The following is an 18,641-nucleotide window of genomic DNA, read 5'->3' on the forward strand; positions in this document are numbered from 1 at the left end:
AGATAAGCATTTTACTGAAAAGAGAAAGAGCATGCAGTAGGAGCAAGCTTGTTGCCTTGCACAGCCTGGCATGAGCTCCATGTTTGCCAGGTGGACACAGGGACAGCCAGAGGCTTACCACAAGCACCTTTCAAACGTGATCTTGAAGTAAGTGAAGTAGGCATATTGTTTCTTTTCCTTTCTTCACTTTTGTCACTATGAACACCATTTACAGTGACTGTGCCCCCTTTGCATTTCATTAATATACACACATTTCCTTTCTATTTTAACTTGGCCTGAACTAAAAGTTCTGTGAAGGCAAACACGTTTGTCAGTGTTTGGTGGCCATTCACAGCAGATATTCAAAGGAGAAACAAATTATGTTGAGATGCATTAGCCATGAAAGCTCTCTGACAGGGAGTGGGGTATCAGATAGCAAATCTGAAAACTGAGACTCCTAGGAGAGTTTAAAGCCCTTAAAATCATTGATGTGTTTTTAGCATAAAGGGCAAAAGCCACACTTCCACTGTAAAAGCAAACATACACACACATTAAAAAAGCAAACAAAACCAACAATACAACAAACCAACAGAAACCAAACAGGTCCTCTAAACACTCTCAGCCTGGGACAGTCAATTTTTTACTACAACAGCTTATTTTTAGAAGGAGAGTAAAGCAAGCCACAATTTTCACATTTCAATGAAGGCAAATGCTTCACTTTAACTCACCCTGCTAACTCGTGAGATTAAAAACTGCTCTGGCATTGCTGAGATTTTTAGTGGGGTTCACTAGCCTAAATTAAGAACATCCTGCCTTCTGCACAGAACCACCCACCTACCCCACAGACATGTCAGCAATGGGAAGAAGCCATTCTAGTTTGAGAACTGGTGTAAATGGGCTTCTCACAGTGCTCATCTGCAGCCTGCCAGGGCTGCTGATCCCAGCAACTTCAGGGAGCGCAAAGCAAGCACAAAGCCTACCACTTGTGAAAATCTTTCCTCGTCCAAGTGCACACAAAACTGTTCATTGTGATTAGCATAAACCAACAACTTTCACATTGCCCATGTCTCCTAGGAGAGGCCCCTACCAGTCACTAACGTAGTACAACCTGGGAATCTTTTCTCATGGGTTCATATAATCCACAGAGCACAACTTGAGCTCCAATAGTTAAACCAGAATTAGGTTAACATGTTAAATCTGGTGGGGTTTTTTCCATTGTGAAAATATCACTTGGGTAATGTCAAAATGTTTAGAAATGTGTTTGAGCAAAAGATTAAAAAAATTCAGAAGAATTTGAGGGAAATAACTTACATTTTCAAAGACTTTTGGTTCAAACCTCCTTTCATTTCATTTTCAAAGATAAAAAGGTAAATTAATTTTAGGTGTCCTAAGACAAAATGCAGTTTGTCCTGAAAATAATAACACCTTTCTGTTCAATTCAGTTACTTTTTAAATGGGTGCAGATATGATAACAAAAGAAACTGGTTTTTTTTTCCCCCCAGCATGAACAGGAAAAGAACATGTCAAGTATGCCAAGGCCATCTGAGCATTCTTGAGTTAAAGAACAGCAACGTAAAATATATTTCCAACATATAATATTTTTATTTGCAACAGATGATAAAGTATTAATCAGACTTCAGGAAGAAAACACAGAACTGAGCTCCAGATCAAAATCTATCCTGAAAGAATTAGCACACTCTCCTACAGCAAACTTCTGATTTTGCATCCCTTTGGAGCACATATTCTCCAGGTGTTTATTGCTGAATTCACAACAAATGAACCCCTCATGCGTTCTGTCCAACTTCCAATCTTATTTTCTACCTGCAAGCTTTCCCCAAGTGATCACTAGCTCTAAACACTGCAGCGCTTGAGTTTAATGGCACTCCAGCTTAACAAAACTCTTCATGGTCATTAAGACAAAATGACTGAATTAATTCAGAAACTCAAGAGCATTCAGCTGAACTGTATTAAACCTCAAAAATACATGAGCCAAAGTCCATTTAGGAAAAAAGAAGGCAAAAATGAGTAATAAGAAATAGGCACAATTCAGTTTTAATCTAACTAAAGCAGCTTAAGAAGAAAACACACTAATGAAGCACTTAATGACTAGTTAAAATTATTTTAACAATTGATGAGTTCAGAGAGAATTAAAAAGATAATTTCCCATCAAAATCCTTATGTGAAGTCCCACCTCTACCTATTAAGTCCAAGAGTTTGGGTTGAGTTACTCTGCAAAGCCACATCACAGAAAAAAGACAAGCAAGCAGCCTAGGGAAAGATAGCATTCTGCCTTTTATGCACACACAATATGCAAATGGAATCACTTTCAAAGAGGCATAAAATTATCAGACCAGATATTAAGCCCAGTTCTTCTCAAGCATCACCACAAGACTTACCAGGCTGAGGATGGCCCAGTGTAGAAATTAGTCCAGACTCTCCCTCCTTCCCATCCAAATCTCACAAGCCAGAAAATTTCTCCCAACACAGTATTTAAAAACTTTAAGTACATAAAAATTTTAAGTAGAATGTGACATAGAATTAAAAAGGATCAAGAATCACTAAAATCCTTGTAATATCACAGACTTTGTCAGATGGAAACACTAAAATAATTCTAGAAATGAACCAGGATTCAGGTTACAGAGAAATCTTGCAGCCAATTTCAATTTGAACTTATAGCACCCTAGGGTTTTTTGAGCATACATAAGATAAATAAGGTGTCCACTCCCACTTCTTTTCCAGGTGATGCCAATATGCAAATCTTTCCAGGAAGGAGGTGGGGTGTGGGAACCCCAGCACTTTGATGAGACTTCATATATGTGGCTGCAGCATGCTCAAAATAATCCAGTCAATTTCTTCAAGTAAACTCACACCCTTTCATTCAGGTCTGAGCCCTGAGCAAAATATTGACTACCTCCTCCTGTACACATTTTGTTCTCTCCTGTTCTTCCAGTAGCTTAAAAAAGTGAAATAAAGAGGGGTCAGAGGTCTACCCATACCTACTTGGCGCACTGGGTTAGCAAGTGCAACACCTGTTTCCATAGCAATGGAGAAATCTGACCAGTGCTACAGCTCATCCTTGATGCTACCTACTCCCAATGCCTGGTTGCTCACAGCCAGATGAGCTGCAGGTGGTTTGCAGCAGGAGCAGAGGTCACTCACCTGAGATTCCCAGTGCCCACCACAGCCACTGAGAATGCAACTCCTACACGGTGGCTCCAGATTTATTCCCATCAGCCAAAACCAAGAACGTGCTCCTCAGGCCCAACTTTTGCCTTTCTTGCATGTTGCATGGTAACCTATTTTTGTGTTTCTCCTGAAAGGCAGGCAGTTCCTCCAATCCTCAAGCACAACTCTCCTGCCTCTAACTCTAGTCATGTTATGAAGAGTAAGTGTTCTTCCTAATAACCACAGGGCCTGGAATTTTGCTGAATGTGGTTAGCTCAGCTCTGCTTAGGCAAGCATCCAAGAATCTGGACTCTAGGTATCATGAAATAGGCCCTGAGCTCGTATGTTTGCATTAGAAATATGTTCTATTACTTCACAGTATGAGAAACGCTGCTCAGCAATTCAGCTTTTCATCTAAGCTGGCCGCACTAAAGCGGCAGCTCTGGTACCTGATTCTCAGCAAGATAATTCCTTTACAGATGTTTTCATGGCAAACTGATTTCCCTCGTGTTTCACTCCAGTTACAGTCAGCATTGTTAATTTATTTTTCCTTCTACAAGGCAATAAACTGTTGCACATTTTCCCTGGAAGGGAGAGATATTACTGATTTATTTTGCATAACAGGAGACTCTGATACCAACCCTTGATACAGATGAGCAAAACCATTGCAGAATCCTGGAGGAATCAACACGGCAAATAGCAAAATATCACTAGCTTATGACAAAAGCATCCTCTGCCTTAACTTACATCCTTGGTATCCTCAGAGCAATTTACTTGCACTATGTAAGTACTTCCACTATGTTTTTAGAGAAACCATGATGTTTAATGTTTCATAATTGCCACCTGTCTGGGATTCAGATTGAAAATATCCAAGTTACAGTAGCTATTCATAGTATAGTTCCATGAAACTATGGATTTGCCATGGTTGCAGCATACAGGTGCCAAGGACATGTAAAGTGCTAGCACAGATGAAATCCTCTCCCAAGCATCGTTACAGAAAGCCAAAGCTTCCCAGGGTCTTGAAAGACAACAGGAAAAATGACTTTCCAGAGGACCTTTTACTTCAGACAAGGCAAACTGCATAGAGGAAAAGCACTCTTCACTGACTGGCCAGAAATGCCTCTATTTAAAGCTCAGATATTTATGGTATCTCACAGAATAATGAAACTCTGAATCCCCTTCAAAATCTCCATGTGTACTCCAGGTACTGAACAGATGAGGCAATAAGAGGAATTGGGGAGGAGGGACTGATTTAAATTATGCTTGCTGCTAAGACAGGATCCCTTTTCAACAGTAGTCAAGTCCTTCAATTATTTATAATTATGAGGAATTGCTGTTCTAGAACAACACACAGAACTAAAGATGTGGGACCAGTCCATATGCTCTGTGGGTGGAAGTCACTTGAACTGTTTGCATTGTGATGACACAGGGTTAATTCTTTGGATTCACAGAGTCATCCTAGGCCTGCTAGAAAGCAGTCAAGAAGCAAACACAGCACCTGCAGATGACATATTTCCTGGCAAGCACATGGTAAAGGTCTTCTCTCCTGTGTGCCTGCACCCAGAGGACAGGCACACAGCACAGACACAGGCTGCTGTGCCCTGCTTTTCAGATAACAAAACACAGGGATAGGGAGGATTTCATAACTAGACCAGTTAAAAATGTCCAAAATACTTTGAAAATTTGTCAGAAAGGAAAGAGACAGAGAGAGAGACAGAGGTTTCTGGTGTTGGAGTATAATCCAAGCAAGACTATTTCTCCCAGACTTTCCCCTTCGGATTATTTGCAATAAGAAAATAACAACAGCAAGAAAATTGAGAACAAAGACAACAGATGACTGAATCCAAATCATTAATCTGACAATATTTACATATTTGTCAAACTATTTTGTTCCAAAAATCTAACAAAAAAATTCCAATACCTCACAAATTTAATTTCCCAGAAAAATGATTTTTCAAATAAAGTATCTGACCACTAAACCAAAACATTGTGTTCTGCAGAAGATAGCAAAGACGAAATTACTGATCTGTTCAAACAGAGATTGTAGAGTTATAGTGTGGAATTCAGTGTCTGAAAACAGTAAGGTGTCTGAATCCATCAGGAAAACTCACAGCAAAGTCAGATGGTCTTCCCCACCATCTATTTGAGAAGTCATGTAGCCTTCATCTGGGCAATTCACCCAAGAGTTCTGACACTCAATCTACTTGTTCCCATAATGCTAGAGTCACAGTCTCTCATGTATGTCCCCTGGATCTTCAGCATAATCAAAAAAGTGGTAAAATATGTGCCTCTTGGGAATTAAAGTCACTAACACCAGCATGTGACATAAAAGAAGCAGGCAAATTTAAAAATTGGTTTTCCTTCTCCAGTTTTATAAAACAAATAGTTCAAAAATGCTCAAATACCTTTTTGCAAAGGTACTGGTACAAAGACACTGCCTTCTGTTTTCACACAGTGCGCCAAAGAAGTTGTTTGATCTCATTATAATGTGTTATGTTTCTTGCTCCATGCCCTAAGGAACAGAAGAGTATGCAATCACACTGTCTGTCCCTGCTACCCTGAATAAGTTCTCAGTCCATATTAAACAACACCTGGGAGGGGTTTCAGAGAGACACAGATCTGCCAGAGGGCAGGAAGGCCCTGAAGAAGGATCTGCATAGACTGGATCAACAGGACAAGGGCAACTGTACATGCTCCAGCAAGGTCAGGTGCTGGATCCTCCATTTGGTCACAGTTTGATTCAATGCTAAAGGGTGGCACGTCTGGAAAGCTGCCAATTAAAAAAAAGACCTGGAGGTCCTTTTTGGCAGTCACTGAGCATGAACCAGCTGTGTGCCCAGGTGGCCAAGAAGGCAAATGGAATCCTGGCCTGTATCAGCAATGGTGTGGCCAGCAGGAGCAGGGAATGCCCCCCTGTACTCAGCACTGGTGAGGCCACAACTCAGATCCTGTGTTCAGCTCTGGGCTCCTGACTACAAGTAGGACATTAAGATGCTGGAGAGAGTCCAGAGAAGGGCAACAGAGCTGGGGTTAGGTCAGAAACCCTGTGTCTGAAGCACAAGGTTTAAGAGAAGTGGCTGAGGGAGCTGGGGTTAGGCTGGAGAAAAGGAGGCTCAGAGCGATCTTATCACTCCCTTCAACTACCTGAGAGTGTAGGGAAGTGGTGTGGGTTGCTTCTCCCAAGTAACAGGTGACAGGACAAGAGGAAAGGGCCTAAAGTTGCTCATGGGGAGGTTTAAATTGGTTATTGGGAAAAATTTCTTCACTGAAAGGATCATCGAGTGCTGGAACACGCTGCCCAGGGAAGTGGCTGATTCACCATCCCTTGAGGTATTTAAAAAGCTGTGTAGGCTTAGGGACACCACTTAGTGGTAAACTGAGAAGTGCTAGGTTAATGACTGGACTTGATGATCTTAGAGGTCATTTTCAACCTAATCAGGAGTATGGTTCTGTGATTACCAGGTTTGCAGGCTTGAATTATTTAAGCAATCTGTATGAACCTCTCAAATATGCAACCTCCAGCTTCCACTTAAGATACCTAGAAGACAGATGACATCCTTTGAAGCAGAGCTTTACCCCAAACCAAGGGCACTATGAACATAAAATTCTGTCCCACAGTATCCCCAGACAGATTAAGGATTCTGTGCTATCAGCACTTCACAAAACAGTACTGAAGGAGAAAAGTAACATCCAGGTCTATAAATTTCCCTGGCTAAAGAGAGAAATAAGAGTAAAAAAGAGCAAGGTAAGTGAGCAAGCTCAGAGATTTAGCAGTGGAAGAGGGCAGAACTTTTGCCTCAGAGATTTACCATGAAGAACATGGTGCATATCACAACTATGTACCAGAGCCATCATCTCTATGAAAACTGTACCAGAAACAGCTTATCCTCAGAGAATCTTGGAGAAGTAACGTTTTGTGCAAAAAAAGTAGACCAGGTGTTCCAGATGCCCATGAATTGCATTTAAGGTGACCTTTCACTGCAATTCCCAGGTAATTTCTTTGCACTGTGGGAATTATGATAACTCAGCATTGATAATTTTTATGATGCCACAGCTGAGTCATGAGAGGAAGACTTACAAGCAGTGGGAACACATTCAAGCAGTTATTAGCTGTCTGGGAGAAAACTTGATCAATAAGAAGATATTAAGAGGATTCCCTGTGTTCTGTTCCACTGCTCCTTGTTCACTTAATCCACCACCATTTTACTTTCCCACTTCACCAGCAGTGCTATTGCTACTTGTTCAATGTAGTGTTTAAACAACATGCAGTACTTCAACACATCCAACCATTTCATGCATTTTATAGGAGTGCCCTGTAAAAGTAAACCAAAACCAAGACTACAATCCTCTGCTATCATGGGTTCTGATGAAATCAGAATCAGCTTTAATAAACTCTGTGAAAGGCAACCAGCAGACTCAATAACTCATAAGAAAATAAAATAAAAAGAACACTTTCCACCAAGTTTTCCTGTTGTTTCCCTTCTAATAATATTTTTTTCTGTGAAAAGAAAAAGGGCATGGACAGGGAGCCTGAGAACAGAGTGTGCCTTCTTTTAATTCATGAATGCTTGTCAAACTGTGTGCTATCCTAGTAAACCCTGCTGTGCTTTGTGTACCCAAGGCTTGCAGGATAATCTGGGATGGAACATTCACTTTATGACATATAAACATCTTCTGCCTTGGAGATTGGGGTGTTACACAGGTATCTGGGGCATTCTAGAAGAATCAAGTTTACTATATCTACGTTAAACTCCTTGTGACCACCTCAAAGACTGCAGCTCTTCCCTCTTTCTCTTAAAAGCTTTTGCTTATGAGTATGACGTGTATGACAGTTTAAAGCATTACTTCAGGTTTCTCATAAAGCACTCCTACAAAATTCAGTGCAGCTTAGTTGTCTCATAGCCTGGACAAAATGGCCTGTACTGATGAAGAGAACAAGGTCCATAGCAAGCTCTGAAGCCAAGAGCACCAAAAAGCCTCCTCCTCCTGCTTTTCTGACCATAACACATTTTAAAAACAAACAAGCACAAACCAGAAGCAGCAGCAAAACCACCCAAAAAGCCACAAACAACCCCCTATACCACTGAACTCTTGTCTTGCACACATTCACTTGCACAACACAGTCCCCAAGGAGATGCTAATTCAATAGCTGGCTCGATACTGCCTTAAAAGCATGGCATGGAGCCAAAGAACATAAATTCTGCCTCCAGGTTTAGTACTATGCTGACATGGTTGTACTGCCTCCAGACTTGGTGATAGGTCTGTCAAATATAACTCCTTACTTCTGCTTCACAACTTGAGCACAGAGAAGTTGTGTCCAGCATCTGCCAACACACAGTCATACCAGTTTGATTTTACTTCTGGTGAAATATTTCATTGTTCAATCAAGTGGGTGCAAAAGAGAAAGTGTGTGTCTTAGTGCAGTTCACAAATCAGCTCAAGTACATGTCTTCCAAGCTGGAATGAGCCAATTTTGACCAAAATTCATGGGCAGACACTCTCCTCTGAGACATGACTACATTAAAGAGATATGTAGATCCCAGGACTCCTGCATCTCAGCTCTCTCCCCCTTTCCTTTTGCTCCAGTGAGGTTATTTCCTGATGGCTTATAGCAGAAACAAATCTCCCCATTGGGTAACTAGAAAAGTACAGTCACAGACCCTATTAATCTTCTTTTCCCACCCCATGCACTTTTCAGCAGAGCTGTGCATAATCTGCACAGCTCTTGCAGAATCTCAGAATCAACAAGGTTGGAAGAAAATCTCAAGATCATCCAGTCAAGACATCAACCTAAAGCCATCACAATCACTCCTGGAACATATCCCTGAGTGCCACACCAGTTCCATGGGCAATTTATTCTAGCGCCTAAACACACTTTCAGTGGTGGGGCTTTTTTGTGATTTTTTTTGGTTGTTTTTTTTTTTGGGGGGGGGGGTTGGGGGTTGGTTTTTTGTGGGGTTTTTTGTTTGTTTGTTTTGGTTTGGTTTTTTGCTGGTTTTTTTGTTTTTTTTTTTTTTTTTTAGTTTTGTTTTGTTTTGGTTTTGGTTTGGTTTTTTTCCATAAAAATCTAATCCAAACCTCTCCTGGAAGAATACAAATATGGAAGTGAGTTTCTCACCCTGTAACCCAGTTAACAGTGCAGCTCTGCTGACCTGATGCACTTAACACCAAAGTTTATCAACACTTGTGTGAATCCTAAATAAGAGAGCAGAGAGCAGAAGGCAGTATATCCCCCCAGCACTACTGAACATAAAGAACCTCCTTGATTGCAGGGCAGAATATTTTGCTCTCATCTCAACTCTACATTCAGCTCCATGCTGAAAGAAAGGGCTGAATGCTGGCTCTGCCCTGACTGTGCACCCACATCACAACAGCTTCTTCACTGCTTTTGAGTCTCACACAAAGGATAGGAAGGAATGAGGATCTGTGGCTCTGCCACTTACGTGACAGCTCATACCTGCATTTGCCTCCCTGGCAATCTCCGCTACTCCTGCTCCCTAGGGCTGAGAGCCTCTCTGCCACACACAGACACAATCCAACCTGCAGCAGTTCTCATCTCAGCACATAACTTGGGGAAGCTGCAGTTCAAGGAACAGCTTGGGAAAGGCACTCCCCAGAAACATGGAGAGCCTATTGCCAGCTGGGGGTGTATGTACAAATCACAAACAGGACAGGCTTGCTGTGGAACGTGCCTTGAGCTTTTTTATTTTTCAGCATCAGTCTCGTTACGTGGTTATGACAATGGGAAAACACCATCAGCTCACATCCCAGGCAGCAGACCAAGAACTTAATGTTACAACTTATAGAGTAAGTTTTTGGACCAATCACACAAAGCAAAAGCATACTGACAGTAGTTCTATCCAACCACTATAGGCATACGTACCTTTAAAACCATTGTTTTAAAACAATGCTTGCTTATTTCAAATACAATACCTACTTGTAAGCCTTAAAAATACAATGCACAGAGCTCCATTATTAAGCTTAGCACTTCCTAATATCTTTCTAGATAAAGTTTTCTGTAGCTTAGGGAGGTATGGTAGACAAGCATTAATACACAGACCATTGTTCTATTTGTCCTTACTTTTCTACTTCTTACATAATTTTTCTGTTGACCTAGCTCATGGCTACTGCTTAGCTCTAATCACAGTTCTGCTGTCTCTGAGGCCCACCTTTTGCAGCTTTCCCAAAAACCTCTGATTTTATGGATTTCCACAGAGTCTTGTGATCTTAAGTGTTTGCACTGAAGACCAAGCTCCTGGAATTCAGTTCCACGGGAATCTGAGCTTTTCCCAAAAAGGAAGCTGCTAGTCTGCCTAATTGCAGGGAAATCTTGAAGACATATTCCGAAGCTTGAAATGTCAGAGAAATGATAGATAAATAAATAAATGGTTTGGAGAAGGATGAGTTTTCAGCAGGTTAGTATATTGTGTCAGTCATCTACTTTAGATTCTGTAAGAGCAGAGAATAAAGAAATAAGGTGTTTGATTAAACATTGGGAAACTCAGACTAAACAGGTATATTAGAAACAAGAACTGCCTCCAGAAATGCAAATAAGGCCACATGCAGCCCTGCCACATCCTATAAGCTCCAGCAAAACTCAGGAGCTGGTCTGGGATGACTGTCACTCAGGCACCATGTAACAGATGAGTGCTGTGTACCAGGGCTCCCAGAAGGCAAAGACAGTGACACTGGGTATTATTAGCACAAGGAAAAACAGCCTTCTTTGAAAAATGTGCCTCTCCCCTACTCAGTAATCAAGGCATGGGTGTGGAGTGCGTTTATTTGATTTATTTGGTTTGGTTTTTTCATTCTGTTTGGGGATTTTTTTGGCAGGCTGTGCTTAGGTATTTGCTTGGGATTTGGAGTTTTGGGGATTTTTGTTTGGGTTTGTTGTTTTTTGGGTTTTTTTTAAGAGAGATTGTGAACTGCAGTTCAAGATCCAATTACATTTTTTGCAAAATTCTGCCTACATTATTGCTACCTTTTCTGCTTCACTATTCCTTTAACTGTGGAAAAATATCTTGGCAAGTCAGTGAGCTGGAGCTCATGACTTATTACCCATGAATTATGGGATCCATCCCCAGTTCAAGTGCTTCAGCTCATTTCTAGAGACAACAGGTGCCAGCAGCTGGAATTTCAGAGCCATATTTAGTCTAGCAGTTAAAAGAAGTTAATTCTTCTGAGTTCTTTCATCAAACTGATAAAAGCTATCCTGAATTTTCAGAAATACCTAGGTTATGAATTTCACTGAAGCATGGATTAAGCTGCTGGAAAAAAATCATTTCCCAGTCTGAAAAAGGTGGTTTCCCTCATTAGAAATAAATACATATATATAAAATTATTTATTGCCCCAAGAAAATTTTTTTAAAGCACAGAAAATCAGGAAAAACAGAATTTTACTGGAAAGTAATTCTATCTGGCTCAATTTTCCGTTTTAAGAAGTTATGGTTTTGATGCAGAACTGACTTTTGAACTAAAACCTGCTCAAAAAGAACATAGTGCTATATCATCTCCATTCTTCTGTGTCAAAGAAACTTAAAGTTGTACTTGAAAAGGACAATGAAGACAATGAAGAGTTAAAAATATGCACTATTTCCTGAGAAAAAGTGTAGAATTTCTGTAGAGAATAAAGCATAATTGCCAGGCATTGATAAATTGTGTAAGAAACGCTATTGATGATTCATACCAGTAGAACTTGCTGCTAAATAAACTCTGACCTTGATACTCCAGAGACCCACTTAGAACATCCTGCAAGACAATGATGTATTTCTCCACACTAACCTTTGTTAGTAGTCTGCCTCTTCAGCTCCTTGAAACAAGCTAGCTCCAATTAAAGAGGAGAAGTGGAACTGTTTCATGCATTTGTTTTAGTGACAGGACACACAGGGGTTATGATGTCACAGTGCCAAGAATATTGGGCAAGAAAAGCTGGGTTTGGGTTTTCTTTAAATTTCAGATATTTATTATTGCAACACTGCAGAAAATATTTCCTTCTTTATGGGGAAAAAAAAAAAGAAAAAGGTAGAGCTGTTAGAAGGAGGGAGAGGAAACAGCATTAGAAGCTGAAGCTTAGAGCTGAAAGGAGGCAGTTGTGGCCACTTTCCCAACCAGTTCTCACCATGCAGAAACAGGGACATTATTTCACTTTCCACAGTTTAGCTTCTGAACTAAAATGTGGAGAGAATACAAAATTTCTCTGAATTCCAGCTTGTTAGGTCCCCATCTGCATGGGAAATTCACATACAACAGAGTTTGGATCTATCCCACCCAAAGGGCAACTCCCAGTAGAGTCACCAGAGAAGACCACCAGAGTCTTCAAGGCAGAGTCTTCAAGGACAACTCAAAGAGAAAACTGAAGTCCCTCCTGATGAAGGCAAGATAGACACTGGGGAAAACGAGAACAGAAAAAGACCAGCACAGTTTAGATGCTGACCTGAACTCTGAAGTGGAGTGAATTGAAAACACTCTTCACCACAGAACACAAATCCAGCAAGTGCTTGAGAACCCCACTAAAAACATCACAGAACACTTGACAGCACCAAAACAAACCAAAGCTTTCCCAGCAGTCTTTGTACAGACCTTTAGTACAAAACACCAAAAAGCCACACCATTGCCAACAGAGCAGGAGAGGTATGGAGTGGCACCTATAGCCTGTGTCACTTTTCCTTTGAAACTGAAAAATTAATCCATACATGTCTGATTAGATATATTTAAGGTCCTCCATTCCTTGTTTGTTTCTGAGACAATCGCAGAAGAGAGACAAGACTTCCAGTGGGGGAAAAAATGTGAAGACTTTTAGACACACTTCTTAATCCCTGGATCTGTGTAGCAGGGAGAAAGGTGGAGGTAGTGAATCTGCACTCCAGCATGTAAACTTCATCTCTGATGTACAGAGACTCCATCCTTTCAGGAAGAAGTTCCTGAGGAAGCAAGCTGTGAAACACAGCCTTTTATCCTAGAGCTTCAGGCAATTTAGGATCAGGATGCAAAGAACAGCCAGGATGGACTCAGTGTCGAGCAGGGAGCCCACACAGCAAGTAGAGCACAGAGGCAATCTAGTCATGGAAGTGAGCAGCTAGCGAAGTGTGCCATGGTGCAGTTTGCCAAAGGAGATGAAACACAAAGGGAGGCAAGAACAAGGGAAGAAGCAACTGTGATGGAAGCAGATGGGATATAGAGGATGTTTCATAGGGTAGCATGAGAGAGACATTAACATGTTTGAAAGCAAAGAGAAAAGACAATGACTGATGGAGAGAAGCACTGAAGGGATGTAGGAAACAGCATGGCTGGTGAGAAGAGGGAGTAAGCAGAGTCAAGGGATTTGCTTTCATGCTCATATATGCTGAAAGGAAGTCTCAAAACATTTAGTTTTTCCTGTGAAGGAAACTTTGTTCTCCTATCACATCCAAAAGGGAAAGCAAGCCTGGTGAGGAGTCAGTTCTGAACTTCCCCAGTGTGCAAGGCAATCTGCTTCAGGCTGACTTCCCTTTGTTTTTAAAGCCTGAGCGGTATCCTGCTACGCCTATGACTATCAAATAATGATGACACAATCAAATTACAAATGAAAGAACGAAAAAATCCCTTGTGTTATGGCATTTCCTTTATGAGTAATTGGTGTGCCTGCAAATGAAGACTACTTGCTGTATTCCCAAAACACAGGCAGTCATTAGCATTTCTGGTTCTTGCCTCAGTTGCAGTCAAAGTGAAGCAGGAAAAACTCAGCTCTTGGAAGAAGTGATGAAGTTAACTGACAACTGTTCTCGTTACCTTGCTATTTATTTTTTGAGATTGGTCCTGCTTGCTATTAAAAATGAATTTCAGGTATTCAGGATGGATTCCACAGTAACTCTATTTGTTTAAGTGAAATAAATGAAACTCTCTTTCTCCTGCAAACATTCAGTGATGAAAAAGGCAAAAAAACATTGATTGCTTGTTTTACATATAGAGTTGTAGCATGCATAAACAATAATGAGCAGTAAATAAAAATTTCTTCCTGGCTGCATAGAAAAAGTAATTTTAGCCAGTTGAATACTAAATCTCTTTCCTCCACCTCACAAGTTTTGCTTTTGTTAAGGACACTGCAGGAAATTTCATTATGAAATGAAGTTGGTGAATGAAACTTCAGCTACTAGTTTCTGTAGAAGAGAACCACTGACCTCTTTGAACCCAAAGGCTCTTATTACAGACACTAATTGTTGCTCTTTCCTACTTTCCAGCTCTGCTGTGCCATTATCAGAAATTAATTCACCTCATTTGTCACTAGCCCTTCTCAGAACAGACTTTTATACATTGCTGATGGTTCAAAAGCTGCTGCAGTAGGTTTCCACAGTGACTTTTATGTCTTTAAAAGAAAAAGTGCACTTGAGGAGGAGTACATATAATGCACAGAAACCTACTATTAAGCATGGACTTTTGAGTAATCTTCCCCATATTTTAAGGGATCGTGCATTTTCCATTTCACTTTATCATAATCTTCAAATCTTATAGGGTTTTGCACTCATATGTATTAAAGGGAATAGACTTCCTTATGTTTCAAGTCTAGAAACAAGACAAGGACCAAAAGTATCTCTAGCTCTTAGGAAACCATGTCTTGTTGAAACTCCATGTTCAGTTTAAGATGCAATATTACAAGATGCCTATTTTTTAATAGGGCATACATTATGTTTCTATTCCCACAATATTGTTACTTCCAGTATATATCATTGTGTATACTTCACTCATGAAAATGTCCTGAAAAACTGCTGGGAGTAGTCCAAATGAGTGTGGGAAAAAGGTTGAAAATGCATGTTCTTTTGAAGAATTTTAACCAGAATGCAGGAAAAGTTTCAAAGCCTGACCTGTAATAAAACCAAAACATCTCATCAGCTGCATCACACTGGTAGTGGTAAAGACAAACACCACCACACATATACAAATATAGTTCAAATAAAAAAAAATGGCAAAAAATAGTACATTTTGTTCTGGTCTTCATCCTTAACTCCACCCTCTAATTAAAGAATTCTGTAGACCAGAAAGTGTGAGACATGGACTACATTAATTTTTTCAGAAAGGTGCCACAGTATTAGCATTATCTACATCCAGATCAGCAAGTTCCAAAGCCTCCCAAGTATCTGCTTTATATCCCTAATGCAGTCTGCAATGTCCTTGCCTAAAGTACAACATCCCTACAGCAACTTGAACATATTCCCCCAATACTCTATGCACCTCAGCTGCCTCATGTCAGAAATTAGTGTTAAATAAGGGTTGGACATATTCATACCATATAAAGTGGGCAAAAGGTAATCATTTCAGTGTCAAAAAATTGAGACAAAACTATCTTTCATGTCATATCCTTGAATGTACATAAAGCAAGCAAGTTTGCTAACAGAAACCCAGAGGAAATGAAAACTATTTCAGATAATCAGTAAGATTCAAAGGAACTTCTACTTTGACAATAACTTAATTACAGTGTCCTGCCCAAAAGGGTCTGCACAAAGCAGCAGATGCAGGAGCCATTGTAATCCCAAGGAAATACAATGGGGAGATTTTTCTCATATTATCTATGACTTTGCAATAAAAATGGACCACCTTTGAGGCAGTGTATATCTTAGTACCTTCTATTTTGGGGAAATAATAACAGAGTGCTGGACCTCTTAGAGAGTTAATTTAATACAACACAAAAATTATTATACTCACAACAAGAAGAATCTATAGAGATGAAATAATGAGGCACAATGCAGTGAATTACAGACATTATATTAATAGTGTTGACATTATTTGTGATAATACTGTAACATGCATTTCACAACATCATGCCCTAGTTTATTACAATAGAGAAGTGAATCTAATAAAAGCAAATCATCTCTCACTGGACCTGAAAATATTTTTCATTCCCCAAAGGAGCGCTTCAATCCTTCAAATCTTCTCTTTAAGGCTAGATCAAAATTGCTGTTAGGAAAGCTGGCCAAAACAGTGTTGACAGCTGAGGAAACGTTAGGGGCTGGAGTTGGAAAGTAGAGATACTTGGTGGGTTTCTATTTCTTTTTAAACTGGGTTTAATCCTGAGTTGAAAACAATCTTCTCCCTCACAGAAAATAACATGTCCACATGAGCTCCAGCTCCATGCACACACACAGGCAGGGCTGAGGATTTGTGCCCCCACTATATCGATTCTACAAAGGTCTGCTGCTATCTCTCAAAGCTGCCTGCCCTTCACCCAGGGACCCCAAAAGTCCTGCAAAGAAAAACCAAACAACTCAAGAGAAGCAGGGTAATTTCTTTTCTACATCTACTTTCAGTCTAAGCCATAAAACACAGAGAAGGCAGCATGGCCAGTAACAACAAACAAGAACATTTGTCTGCAATCTCAGAGAGTTTTGAAGTGGCTTTGTAGAAGAAGGTCAGCCCCTAGTGATACTGGTCTTACATCCCCACTAACGAGGCCATTCATATGAATTTGGTAATGTTTGTCCCAGAAGGACAAGCCAGACTCACATGGGGACTGGGTTTCACTGCAGCTGGAGCTTTTACTACCAGAGACAAGGGAGTACTCAAGTAGATAAATGCCCTCCTATTATAAATCTCTTTGCTTTTTGGACACAGTCTCAAAAAGAGTGACATGAAAGATCTAATCCATATGTAGCTATGGAAACAGAGGTATGTTGTTTCTTTTCATAGCAAGAAACAGCACAAGGACAGAGAGGAAGACAGTAATCTGGTCATGAGCAAACCTACATTTGGAGAGAAGGCAGGGTATGGTCCCCCCTCTTGCCCTGCTCCTCTGGAAACATGGTACAAGGCCAACACAACAGAGTGCAATGCGCCTACTCCCCTTGCATCTCTGACTAGAACAGAAGTGGGGAGAGGGGGAGGAAAGAAGAAAAGATACATCTGGGAAAAGAAAATGAAGTCAGAAACAGAAGCAGCATGGCCTGGTGAACTTCCTTTGTCAAGCATGCTCACTTGTGTTTTCTGACTAAGCCAATTTATTTTTATTCATTACAGAAAGAACAGAGAAGACTCCACAATTATTCACTAGAAACAGACATGGAATAAATTGATCTTTCCACATGATATCACTTCAGACTTAAAATACAGAGAGACATGTGATTAAATCAATATTCTCAAAGGAGACAACACTCTCTAATAGCTGGCTTTAATAATCATAATATTGCAACCCACTGTGCTTTGAACATAGCAATGAATTAGCCACATCAGAGACAAGGACTCACAGGAAGAAGGTAGGCATTAGTATATCATTGTCTTTTTTCAGCTGTGGAAACTGAGGCCAAGGGTTTACTGGCAGCATTTACTAAAGAAGGAGGCACTTAAATACCATGATGCCCCTAACTTTCAGTTTACTCTTACAAGAATAAATGTCTTCTGAAACAAAGGATTTCAGGAAACAAAGCCTAATAACCCAATTTCTGTAAGGATGATTGAAATCACTCAGGATACAGGGAGTCATCTGAAAGGTAACAACTTCTTTAGCTGTCTAATACTACCAGGTACACTGTTAACATCTGTTACCTTTAACAACCCACCTGAGACCAGGTTTGCCCCTGCTTTTAAAAGCATTGCTTTGTCTCATTTGCAAGACACCTTGCCAAGCAGCCCTGGACACACAGGGTTTACATATCTGATGGAGGTTCCTGTTGGTGAGGCTCTCTAATGTCAACACAGACAGATAGGTACAGCCTGAAATCTCAGTTCCTTTCTTCCACACAAGTTCTTGTCCCTCAGTCTTAACTCTGAACACATCTTAGGCGTGTAAACCAAACAAGTAAAGAAAAACATCTACTCTACACCTTGCAACAGGGGAAAATGCCAGCTGTGTGCATATGCAAGGTTTGAGAGAGAAGGAGGCAAGGAAGATATCATCCTGGAAGTTAAAGAGCAACTCAATATAACAGGGGACTGTAACTCTCAGGTGATGATCTCTACACCAGCACACCACACTTCCAAGCATCTGCAGAGCAGGAATGACTGCACATTCCTCTTCTCTGTCAGTGTCTTGCCCCGTAGTGCTCAGGGACCTTGCTATTCTTATGGTAATACCTACATGACATTCAAGCACTTCTTTGTTCCCTAAAAGCTTCATGAGGGAAACACACACTGTCTGAGCAGCAACCAAATCCTGGAGGTCTGTGGTTGCCAAGGAGGAACATGCCAGAGATGCCTGTCCTCGCTGTGTCTAGGCAAGATGTCATATTACTGAAAGCTCACAGAAGCTGCTGAGAGAGGTCTTACTATGCATCTTGCTTGATTAACCAACAAAGTCCCTCCTAGAGGCCTCTGAAGTAGGAGCATTGCCTGTGAACTGAGACTGGATTTATCTGCCTTGAATTTTTTGTCCCTTATCTCCACTTGAATTATGCATTCCAGTCCGGAGCTGCACTCTCGGAGGCTAATCTCCTACTGGTTCCTTTGCTAGGCAACTCAGACCCCATCTCCAGTTTTAATAAGTACCAGCATGTGACATTTGTGGATCAGGATGTAAATAGATTTAATCAAAGTGG

The sequence above is a fragment of the Ammospiza caudacuta genome, chromosome 4 (assembly GCF_027887145.1).
Source record: "Ammospiza caudacuta isolate bAmmCau1 chromosome 4, bAmmCau1.pri, whole genome shotgun sequence".
In the NCBI taxonomy this organism is placed as follows: domain Eukaryota; kingdom Metazoa; phylum Chordata; class Aves; order Passeriformes; family Passerellidae; genus Ammospiza; species Ammospiza caudacuta.